The sequence below is a fragment of the Dysidea avara genome, chromosome 12, assembly GCF_963678975.1.
Source record: "Dysidea avara chromosome 12, odDysAvar1.4, whole genome shotgun sequence".
In the NCBI taxonomy this organism is placed as follows: Eukaryota; Metazoa; Porifera; class Demospongiae; order Dictyoceratida; family Dysideidae; genus Dysidea; species Dysidea avara.
In genome coordinates this window covers 16,922,746-16,930,013 of record NC_089283.1, presented here as the reverse complement: position 1 = coordinate 16,930,013, position 7,268 = coordinate 16,922,746, and the positions used below count along the sequence as shown (strand labels likewise).

Genomic DNA, 7,268 nt, shown 5'->3' with positions numbered 1-7,268 from the left:
ATAAGGTAGTTGTGCTTGAAAACTTATTGTCCTTTACTGTCTAAATAATGCCTGCATGGCTGACAGCTGTAAAGAATTACTCGTACAGTGCTTCCTGACCCCTAGGTACCAAGACATGTTCAGATAATCAAAGCCTATTTTTATACAGAGTTACTCTAATGGAATGAACGCCTTAGACGAAATACTCTAATAGAACAGACACATCTACTGTAAGTAAGAGTGTTGATAGTCGAAGGTCAGATAATCAAGTATTCACTTCTATTAGGTGTGATATATTTAATCCATTGTTGTGACAGCTATAGTGGATACTTTATGTGTGTACTAATTGTGTCACCATATCATCTCTTGTACAACTAATGATAGCCTAAAGAATTAAGGGGATAAAAAATGAAGTTGTGAAGTTTACTCCCATATACTACTGGTATCAGTTCTCAGGTGCTATAATATAAGAGCACATGTCATTCATAATTTCCGCAATAAAAATCAATGCATCCTCGTCAATTTTATAGAGTACATCTACTGTCCTTTATGCATGTATGAACTTGAAGTGCTATTGTTATTAACACTTTACAGTGACCAGCACTGAAGGTCTATTAGTGTGTTAGTGTCAGGTCATTTGGGTTGCATTTCAAGGGACTTAATGTGGAGCTGTACTCATGCACCATTTGAGAATGTTTTTGGTGTCTTAAGTGATATATGGAGCCACACCCACATCCTCTATGGTATTATGCCCACTTATTGGGTTTGTGTTGTTGTACGCAACAAGTTTGCATGGCATCAAGAAAAGTGCTATGCCTGCTTATGGGAGCCTGTAGACTACCATGGAACCACACCCACTTATTGATCATTGAATATGTGTGTTTTGATACCTGTAGCTACTTGTTCATTTTCTTTTGCATACAATTCTTCCTGTTGGTCGACAACCTTGACTTGCACCATGTAACTCTTACTCCTGAATTTAAAAAGCATTGATGGATTATCTAACTGTAGAACCTCTTAAAGTACCCTCCACTATAAAGAAAAATTTCTGTGGTTCCTATAGAATACAATTTAAAGGACAAACTCTCAGTAAGATTTCATCAGTTGGTCTCAAACTGTTCGTTACATACGTACGTAGTGGTTCGTTACATAGTGGTTCCAATAGATAAGTTTATATATATGTACATAATTATACCATACATACACTAGGTCATTCAACATATGCTTGACTCATACTGTACGGGAGCAGTTCTAATTACCAATAATATTAGAAATGTTCCTGTACAATAACCTGTATAAGAGATAGCACTGAGAATTTACAAATTTGTCTATATACAATGAAACCTCTTAAAGATTGGTAATTTTTGTCCTTTATAAAAAAGATGTACCTTAACTGTATGGTTGAGTCATATACGTAGAACTATGTACTACATTAGCCAGCAAGTAGACTGTCAGTCATTCAATTAAATGGTTAACAGTATTACAGTAATCACATCTGTGGATCACAATTCCTGCACAGTATGTAACATAGTTATTAGAAACTACAGTGAGTTTCTTTTCTGTTTCCCACATATTTACCCATTATTGCAGATTTAACAATTATTTTGTCTGAATAACAAAAAACTTGAATATGCAGCAAAAGTACAACATTTGTATATAGGTACCTAACTAGTCTCATATGCCAGACAGTTTGTGTGGGGGCGAGAAATAAACAGTCTGATCACTGTTGTACACTTTCCATGAATAAACTGACATGCAATTAGATTACATCACGCTATTGTTTTGTGGCAAGGATGAATCGTGCCAGTCACGTCTGAGCAAGCTGAGGCAAAACTTGTACTGGTAATGTCATGATGTATTTGAAACATTGCTGAAGGTCTTCCTCAACAATTCCACTACTTCACAAATCCAATGATTATAAGAGCTCTGTACAAGGGGAACAAATATCCTAAGCCTATGGCATTGTTAAACTTCAGTCCTTTATTACAGTAAGAATTTGAATAATTGGTGTTTGTTTTATAGAGCCCGCAAGGCAATCTGATTGGCTCTGCCAACATTCCACAGTGGTCACAGAATGTGTGCAACAGTGACTAGAAGCTTATTTGCCACCCCCACACAAACCGTCTGGCATGGAGACTACTTGGAACAATGAGTCCTTATTCTCACAGTGATTACATAAAGATGAGATGACTTCGATCCAATAAGCATTTCTTGGCATTCTGTAGTGTGTTAGGTTACCTCATTAGACGTTGAATTCCCTAGCCAGTTGCTTGCAATATCTGAGTTTCCACCTACAAATAAGAACATCATACCCAATACACACAACATCACACAAAATCATGACCACGTTACCACATAATAAAGTGGTGATGAAAATTAAAATATCTATAATACACCTATCAATGTATTTACAGGGAGAATTGACACAAAACTGTTGCCGCGCTATAGGGCATTAATTTTGATAATCATTCATTAAGCACACAAGTATACTTTTTCTTGTAACTTGTCATATCTCTGTGTGGATAAGTGAGGATTTGACACAATAGGTTTGCCCTTCTATGGGTCATTTGACATTCAGCTGTTTGAAATCCCCATATATGCCCAAGGGCAGGATAGTAGGGTAATACATTGATAGGTGAATTAACGTATATAACAGTAGCATCTCTATAGGGCAAGGAACATCTCTAAGTAGCGAAATGTTATTTTCTATTGGGACTTATTGTCACTACAAATATCAGTCACTTGATTGTTACTACAATAGAATAGCAAATAATTTTTCATATTTCTTTCTGAGAAAGTAGAATTTGGTAATACTAATAAGATGACAAAAACCACAACTGACGTTCAGCAACATAATATTATAGTTCCAATACTCAGTAGGACCATCTGCACAGTCGTAGATGGTTTTACAGAACCACACATAGGTAGTGACCATTTATAACTGGTACAACAGATAAAAACAAACAAGTTATCTAATGTCAGATTTTTAAAAAAAAATTTAAACTCAACACATTCGATAGAGCCGTTCTTCCATGAGAGAATTCATAACACCTATAGTGACACACACACACACACACACACACACACACACACACACACACACACACACACACACACACACACACACACACACACACACACACACACACACACACACACACACACACACACACACACACACACACACACACACACACACACACACACACACACACACACACACACACACACACACACACACACACACACACACACACACACACACACACACACACACACACACACACACACACACACACTTGATTTATTGTTTAACCTCAATGCAATCGGCTTAAGTTGTTCTTCCTTGCAGGAGGTACAAACAGTTTAATACATAGCACAAAAACAAGACACACACACACAGTGGTGTCAAGAATAAAACACAAGCTGCTTCACACTCACATAATCAGTTTCACCAACCTGTGAATAGCTCTGTGCTGCCAGGTAATGCGAGACGCCACTGACAAATCAGTTCATAGTGATGAGGCAGCCAGCAAGGCAGCCAGCAAGGCAGCCAGTGAGAGAAACAAGGTAAGAATAGTCCTCCTGAAAAAACGGCAGGAGGAAAGAGTTATTCTAAACTGGCTCAATTTTTTCGCCCTTCTTTTCTAGCGGCTGCCAGCCTGGCGGAGAACACGACGTTGTTGGCCCTGCTAACTAGTCGGCTTCAACATGTCAGTATCCAGGATACGTACACAACATCATCCGGAAAAAAATATTTCGTGAAAATTTTCTAAGTCCAAAGTGTGCCCAAAAAAAAAAATTCGCTATCCCAAGATACCTGGGTACATTCTGGATGTCTGATAGCAGGGTGTCTGATAGCAGGGAGCCTCTAGATCTTGCAATACTTAGTATCCCGTAATGTGCATGAGCATGATCTCCCCACACGAAGTTCTTTATATTATGTATGTATAACATCTTGCCACATACAGTATGAAAAATTCTGTTTCGTGTTAGGTATTACAGTTGGCATTTGGCTACACCAATCTATTTTACTATTTCAACAACCACTTCCATCGGTATGTTATAGCAGTGTGTCAGTATGCACTTTGTGGTAATGTCTTTACTGCATTTAGTTTGTACAAGAACCTTATGCCCAAAGAAAGTTCAAACAAGATTTTCATGGTTATGGTGTCGATCTCAGGACAGCAGTATGGATAAAAAGGAGGTAACACATACAGTGACTATTAATTTTGTGAAACACTTGCTATCATAAATACTCTAGACGAACAGTCAAAGTCACTCTGCTGAAACATTTGTAGGATGACATGCCCGCTATTCGTCATCAACTCTCTGCTAGTATGTCAAGTGACAAATAAAAGGCAAGTGCGAGGCAGGGGTCAATAAGAGAAGGAGAGGTCAATGAAGAGGAGACACCACAAGTAGTTATGCCTTACATCTGACCAACTGGTATGTGGGTAAGCGACATAAAACAAGTTTTATGTGTATTCTGATCTTAACGTTTAGGTTTAAAAGATGGAAAACCAGATTTTCACTGACAACTAAAATTAAAGTAACACACACATTAGGATAGTCAATGTGATTGTATACATTTAAATGTTGTAATTGCATATGATGTAATCTTCTATTGATGTAAGTGTGTGTAACTGATTTACAATATATTCTGTATGTGTGCTTGTAATATAATATTTAGAATTTGTACATGTTATGGCTCTGTGTTAACTATCTATTCATACATCTTGTTCGTTAACTTAAAATGTAACAAATGGCGAGGAGTAGTTTAGTTGGTTTGCAACAATTGCAAGCGCTTTCGCACAGACCACATTGCTAAAGCTGGCAGAAGCAAAGCTCCTGGAAAGAGGAGGACACAGCAGAGTCACAACAGTCATAAGAAAGAGTCCTCAGAAACAAAGTCTGGCAAATGCAATGGATGGAGTGGATCACATTAACAATGATGACCTCCGACAGCTGAACACTGAGCCTTCAGATGAAGATTCCACTGCCGACATAATCCATGTACATTCAGTCTCATCAACAGTTCCTGAAAGCTACAAAGTGCCTGTTTAACTGAATGGCAATCACCTAGTGATGGAACTTGACACAGGAGCAGCAGTATATATCTTTGGTCAGTGAGAAGACATGGTCCAATAAATTGAACAGTCCTACATGTACACTGAAAACCACCTCGCTTAAATTGCATAGTTATCCTGACAGGAAGCTGCAAGTGTTGGGCTACTGCAAGCAATGTAACGCTGATTAGATGACTAGTCTCTGTCTTCACATCTTGCAATTGCAAGCCTTCATGATCATGCTTCCAAACATATTATTTTGTGGTTATAGCTATAGCCAAATCATTAATCACAATGACTTCATTTTTATGAATAATTGTACTGACTGTTCTATTAGGATAGTTCGACGTTTAGCAGGAGCTAGTGCTGCAGCTCAAAGCCTGTATCTTGTAGCTTTGTAATGTAGATAATGCATTTAGCATGCTTCCTTTAAACAATACCCACACAGAAAACCTAGAAAATCTTACAGTAAGGTCTGTATACAATGGCTTCAATTATCGCCTATAAGCCACAGCAACCACCGTAACCATCGCATTAAAAGCTGGAAGCACTTAAAAATATAAACTTTGCAAATTGGAATTCATTAATTCCAACTTCCAAATACTATATCTATGCAAAGCATAAAACTTTAGCGCTTGGCGCGCGCAGCGCGCCAAGCGCTAAAGTTTTATGCTTTGCATAGATATAGTATTTGGATGGCGGAGAGATCCCTGCATCTTGAAGGACACACTTTGCCACTTTGCATGGCAGTGAAAACATTCTGTAGTAGCTACTGAGAAATAGATTCATATGAGCTAAAGACGGACTTGTGCTCCAATATTTTAAATCACACACAGGCATGTTTAGTTGAAGCTTATTTTAAAGTCAGAGGAAGACAGATGATATAGCTACTATTGGCAAGTTAGAAGAGGAGGAATAACATACTTTCTTATCAAATAAATTGCATGGGTTATAGAAGTATGGGCGGTGCCCATGCAAGCACCCATTAACCCCTTAATTAAGCCCAAAAACCATGCATCATTGCTGCACGCCGGACACTAAAGTTATTGGATAGCTAACAATCAGAAACTCGCCATGCTATATAGCTAGCATGCAGCGCCACGGTATATACGTATTAGCTATAGTTCCCGGTACAGTTCTTCGCAACTTGCTAACTAAAATCCCCAAAAACCAGCCTTGTTGGCATTCCAAGTGTTAAAACTCCAACTGAACACCCAAAGTTACCTTAGCTAATTTCTGTGCATGTTATAGCTACGCGGGGTCAGCAGCTGTTAGCTACCGAATTTTCCTCCGGATCAGTGCTGCATGGAGACGATTCGGAGTCAGTAGAAAGGAGCCGGACAGCGGGAGGCATTGTAGATGGAGTGGAGTCACACCTGTTAGTTTCCAATACAAGCTACACTCAGGATAAGATCCGTAGCTAGCTGCAAAATTGTGAAAACCCAAAAACCTATAAAACCGGGTTTTTCGGTACTTTATATACTAATGTTCCCCCTATATATCGCCTCATATGATTTTCAGCTCCTATACATGAAGGAGATGCAAAAAAGTGAAAAACGAAGTAAGGAGAAGCAACCTCCTGACCATGCATCCCTATATGTTAGTCTAGGTAGCCCACCAAAAATACAACCATAAAATTTAAGGGCGTTGCTTTATCTACCTTATATATGGGTGCATAAAGTAGCGAAATTTCGACAAAGCGTGCATCTTTTTGCGCCCATATAAGGTAGAAAAAAGAAAGCCCCTCATGTTTTATGATGATATTTGTAGTGGGCCACCTAGACTAACATATAGGGATGGTCAGGAGGTTGCTTCTCCCCACTTCGTTTTTTCACTTTTTTGAATCTTCTTCACTATGTAGGAGCTGAAAATGAGTGTAACAACGAAAATATCCTTGATGTCACATTCACAGTACAATTCTATACATGCTGGTGTTTATTTACCGGTTTCTATACTTTAGCACTGGTGTAATTCTTGCAGAAGCATAAAATCTACTGGTGGGCATGATTAAATAAAAAAATTATGGCGTTCGAAAATACCGCCAAATATCGTAAGGCTCGTACTCCCTCTATGCTACAGATATCGAAACCATTTTCTGGTCATTGGTAGCTAATGAACGCAGGTATATTATAAATAATTTTTTTAAAAATTGTGCATTGTTTTCTGGTAGTAAAACGCAATGTTCGTAAATGGATGGTTTTGTTTGAACCTGGAATTTAT

At 38.3% G+C, this 7,268-nt stretch overlaps 1 long non-coding RNA gene across 2 annotated transcripts; it reads left to right on the top strand.

Annotated features, from left to right (window-relative positions):
• Positions 1-3,905: 3,905 nt before the first annotated feature.
• LOC136240891 (uncharacterized) lies at positions 3,906-4,736 on the top strand. 2 transcript variants are annotated; one of them, XR_010694014.1, is made up of 4 exons: positions 3,906-4,037; positions 4,095-4,186; positions 4,244-4,428; positions 4,486-4,736. It is a non-coding gene; the product is annotated as an uncharacterized lncRNA (long non-coding RNA). The 2 variants fall into 2 exon arrangements; XR_010694013.1 differs by having other exon boundaries at positions 4,244-4,436.
• The last annotated feature ends 2,532 nt before the right edge of the window (positions 4,737-7,268 follow it).